This window comes from Jaculus jaculus, chromosome 14 (assembly GCF_020740685.1).
Source record: "Jaculus jaculus isolate mJacJac1 chromosome 14, mJacJac1.mat.Y.cur, whole genome shotgun sequence".
In the NCBI taxonomy this organism is placed as follows: Eukaryota; Metazoa; Chordata; class Mammalia; order Rodentia; family Dipodidae; genus Jaculus; species Jaculus jaculus.
The window spans coordinates 31,580,790-31,585,953 of NC_059115.1; the positions used below are offsets into that span (position 1 = coordinate 31,580,790).

The following is a 5,164-nucleotide window of genomic DNA, read 5'->3' on the forward strand; positions in this document are numbered from 1 at the left end:
CCACACGTGCCCCGCCCCTCTGGCAGCATCTGCTCCCTGAATGCTGCAGTCTCGTTACTCCCAGTCCTCCTGTGACTATGGGCCATGTCCTCCTATCTCCTTTCGTGTTCCTTGGGATGAGTCTTGCTGGGACCATGCTGCTGGGGGCTCGGAAGGACACATGAGTATGTGAGACCCCTGGTACCTGAGACCCCCTACCACATTCACCCAGCTAATCACGGGGAGATGCCTACTGAGCAGGCATCATGAAGGGCCTGGGGAAACAACAGGAGCAGAGCTCGCCCACCCCCTGAGATGGCCCCCAAGTGGGAGAGAGAGTGCCTGCACATGAACGCAGAGTCTGAGCTTGCAGTGTTCAAGGGAAACAAAGCTAAGAAAAATAGTAGAGTGTGTAGTGCAGAGAGGGACCATGCGAATAACCCAGGAGGATTCTGGGAAAGTGTTCTGTGGAAGACTGGATGAGGACGCACATAAAGGACACTCCATTGGAGTGGGGAGAGGGTTTATTGGTTAAGGTGCTTGCCTGCAAAGCCAAAGGACCCAGGTTCAATTCCTTATGTCCCATGTAAGCCAGATGCACAAGGTGGAGCACGTGCCTAAAGTTCATTTGCAGTGGCTGGAGGCCTGGCACGTCCATTCTGTCTCTAGTCTCTGGATCTCTCTCTCTCTCTCTTTTTCTGTCTCTCATAAATAAATAACCAAAAAGGCTAGGACAGAACTCAGTAATAGAACATTTGTTTAGCATGGACAAGGGCCCAGCACCAGAGCAAAACAAATACCTCTCAAAGCGTGAAAGGATACACGCGCCCTCCCAGCGAAGGCTGACTCTCCCACCCCACAGAGGCTCTCTCCCCGAGCAGGTGTGTGTGTAACAGGAAGTTCTCCTCTTTTCAGTGCACCAACATGGCGTCCCTCCAGCTCAAGGCTCTTTCACTCTGACCTTCTCACCTGTTTGTGTATTGTGCATTGTGCTCAGTTCCATTGCTAATAACAGGAGACGAAATTCAATGTTCTTGGGCTCCAGTTTCCTCTGAGACAGTGTCCTAAAGTAGTCCAGGCTAACCACGAACTTGCAATCCTCCTGTTTCAGTCTCCCAGGGCTAGGATTACAAGTGTGCCCACTACACATGGTGTCCACTCTCATATGAGTCCCTCCAATGTGTGGGGTCAGTGACCTGTGCTGTCTGCCTTCTCTGAGGCTCCAGAACCCCTACTGACAATGAAGGTGGCACATGTCCATTCACTCACAGTGTTTATTAGGTCACCAGCCAGCTCAGGCCTGCATCACCGGCTGTGATGTCTCCACCTGCAACTTAACTCCAGAGCCCGCGAAGCCTGTGCCGCCCTGCAGAGGGTGAGGAGAGAAAGTTGGGGGGCCCTGGCTGTAGGTGGAGCTCCCTCCAGCTGACAGTGGAAGGTCCTGAGCTGAGTAGGGAGAAGAGGATGAAAGGAAACCATGGGGTGAAGGAGCCTGACTGAGAGACAGGACAGGACAGAGGGGCATGGCTTGTGACCAGGTCGGAGCCCTGGGAGGAAGAAGTGTAGGTCAATGAGGGGGCAGGGCCTCAGCAAGCAGAGCAGAGGAATGGGACTGAAGAGATGGCTCGGTGGTTAAAAGCACTTCTTGACCAACATGAGTGCCCCCAAGGAGGTCTGAGAAAACGGAGGCCCCCAGGCTCCACATAAACAGCTGGGCGTAAGGCCAAGTGTGGTGGCACACACCTTTAATCCCAGCACTTGGGAGGCTGAGGTAGGGGATCACCATGAGTTTCAAATGACACCCTACCTCAAACAACAAAACAAAGAGAACACAGCTGAGTGTGGCCACATGCATCTGTAACTCCAGTACCCAAAGCAGCCAAGACCTGACAATCACCTGAGTCACTAAAAGATGGCAAGTTGATGGCATGGAGCTTGGGTGGGTGCGGGTGGAGAGCAATGGAGCAGGATGCTCCATGTCCGACTCCAGCCGCTGCAGGCCTCAGGCAAGTGCAGGGCACCTCAAGGGCACCTCCATATACATTCACCAAATACAGACACAAGCCAAAAAGACGGCAGGCTTGGAGCCTCACACCTTTAATCCCAGCACTGGGGAGACTGAGGTAGGAGGATGGCTGTGGCAAGCCTGGGTGTAGCAGACAGCTTCAGGTTCACTGAGATGAACTTTCAGACCAGATACAGTTATGGAGGAAGGGATATTTATTGAAGCTTACAGATCCAGGGCAAGTTCCATAATGGCAGAAGAAACTGTCCTGCTTTTACAGGACCAAGCAGAGATAGAGAAGTACAAGCCAAAAAGCCCAAAGCCAAAAGCCACACAGCACACTTCAGGAACTCCTGCTAGGCACACTTTGTATATCTTTATATTGAAATCTGAAACCCACCACCAAAACTTAAGATCCACCCAGTGACACCACCTCCAGCCAGGTGCCTGAAGATGCAAACTACAAACAATAAAGAACTGAATATATTGGGGGCCATCTATTCAAACTACCACACTGGGCTAGAGTGAGACCCTGCCTCAAGAAAATGAGGGTGCTAGCAAGATGATTTAGCAGTTAAGGTGCTTGCCTGCAAAGCCTAAGGACCCAGGTTCAATTCCCCAAGACCCACATAAGCTAGATGCACAATGTGGCACATGCCTGTGGAGTTCCTTTGCAGTGGATAGAGGCCCTGATGCATCCATTCTCTATCTCTCTAATAATATATTTTTTTATTAGGGGGATTTTTTAATATGTTATTTTATTTATTTATTTATTTATTTGACAGAGAAAGAGGGAGAGAGAGAGAAACGGCATGCCAGGGCCTTCAGCCATTGCAAACTAACTCCAGACACATGCGTCCCCTTATGCATCTGGCTATCGTGGGTCCTGGGGAATAGAACCTGGGTACTTTGGTTTTGCAGGCAAATGCCTAACAGCTAAGCCATACCTCCAGCCTGAAATTTTTTTTTTAAATACGTCTCACTCTATCCCAGGCTGACCTGGAATTCACTATGTAATCTCAGACTGGTCTCAAATTTACAGTGATCCTCCCATCTAAACCTCATGAATGCTGGGATTAAAGGGGTGTGCCACCACACCTGGCTTCTCTCTCTAACTATAAATGAATAAAATAAATAAAGCAGGAATTTGGGGAGATTGCTCCACAGTTAAATGTCTGCCAGCCTGGGCTTGATTTTCCATACCCACATAAAGCCAGATGAACAAAGTGGCACATGTCTCTGGAGATGGTAGCTGCAAGAAACCATGATGTGTCCATTTTCCTTCCCTCAAATAAAATGAAATAAAAGCAAGCAGGAGTGGTGGGAATCTGTGGGCTCACGGCATTGGGCGGGGTGCGGGTGCCTGTGGAGCACGGGGCTGTGGGCAGCACGGGACGGGAGGCTGGGCACCATGCAGCTCACCCTCTGCAACACGATGATGTCGCGCTCCGTCAATTTTTCTCCATTCACCGGGTCCACCATGTCCTTCCGGATCAGCTTCTCCACGCACTCCAGGGTGACCGCGGACCCGCTGCAGAGGAGGCAGGGTCAGAGGTGAACCCCAAGCACGGGTCCTGCCCCACATCCATCCGCCCAGGACTCCCGAGGGCCTCAGCACAGCACACGGGTGGCCTTGCTCAGGCTGTCACGTGTCACGGCGCACACGTAGGGCTCAATGCACTTGATGAGCCCCACGCGGTCCACCAAGTTGTCCAGCGGCTTGACGCGCACGGGCGTCAGGTCGGACATGCGCAGTAACACCGCAGGCGTGGGGCAGTCACAGTGACTGTGGATGGAGACAGAGGGGCAGTGGACAGCTGCTTCAGGTAAAGCCTGGGACAGCGCACAGGAGCTCACAGGCTTCTCTAGCTTGGTGGCCTTGACCTTGGGCATCCAGGATGGGATCCAGAAACTGGGCATCACTTTGGACTTGGCCTTGCTTTGGGGGGGGGGTTCTTTGCTGGGCCCAGGTTGCCCATCTTCTCTAGGAGAAGCTTGGATGTCTGCCTGAGGAAACTAAGGCACCCCTGACCACTAATGGCCCACGCCTGACCATCACGGGCCTATCCCTGTCACCTGGGTCAGGCCCTGAGTTGGCCTTGGGTGTGAAGGGCTTCAGGGGTAGGCTCACGATGGCTGCTTCCTTCTCCAGAAGCCTCGCACTTGGTCCTGCGCTGCTGCTCGCTGGCCTGGGGGAAGTAACACGGATACTTGGATCACCCAGAGCCGCATGGGATAGGTGCACCCGCCTGTTCCAGCAGTGAGTGGATCAAGGCTGTCTGTGGCCCCGCAATGACTGTCCAGCAACCTCTAGATGGACCATAGCTCCCGGCCCCTCCCCAGATACAGGACACTTATGTGGCCTCCTACTCAGCCAGTGTGGGTCTCTATCCTCTCGTGGGAAGGGCTACCCAAGGTAAGCTTTTGGAGACAGGGTCTTATGTAGTCCAGGCTGGCCATGAACCTGGGGTGTGAAGGGTGACCTTAAACTGATCCTCCAGGCTCCACCTCCTGAGTGCAGGGGTCACAGGATTGCACCACTATGGCTAGCTCCAAGGTGAGGGTTTTGTTTTGTTTTGTTTTGTTTTGTTTTGAGCTAAGGTCTCAATCCAGGCTGACCTGGAATTCACTATGCAGTCTCGGGCTGGCTGGCCTTGAACTCACAGCAATCCTCCCACCTCTTTCTGCCAAGTGCTGGGATGAAAGGCATGCGCCACCAAGCCCTGCACATAATGCATTCTTTACAGAAACCAATAAAAGTACAATTGAGTGGCTGGTTTCCCAGTTCATACATAAAGCCAGACGCACTGGGGCTGGAGAGAGAGATCAATGGTTAAAGGTGGTTGCTTGCAAAGCCTGATTGCTTTGGTTAAATTCCACAGTAACCACATTTTTCAAGGTAGGGTCTTGCTGTAGCCCAACCTGACCTGGAATTCACTCTACTTTTGTGAAAATAACTAAATTTAAGAAAAGAAAATTAAAGAAAAGCCAGGCATGGTGGTGCATACCTTGCATCCCAGCACTGGGGGCATAGGTAGGAGGATTGACCATGAATTTGAGGCCAGCCAGAGAATACACAGTATCTTCCACAACAGCCTGGGCTAGCGTGAGACTCTACTTCAAAAACCAAAATAAATAAATCAATAAATAAAATGAAAGGAAGGGAGAAAGAAGGAGTTG

At 51.8% G+C, this 5,164-nt stretch overlaps 1 pseudogene; it reads right to left on the reverse strand.

Moving 5' to 3' along the window:
* Positions 1 to 1,273: 1,273 nt before the first annotated feature.
* On the reverse strand, positions 1,274 to 4,216 carry LOC123454650 (annotated as a pseudogene).
* Between the last annotated feature and the right edge of the window lie 948 nt (positions 4,217 to 5,164).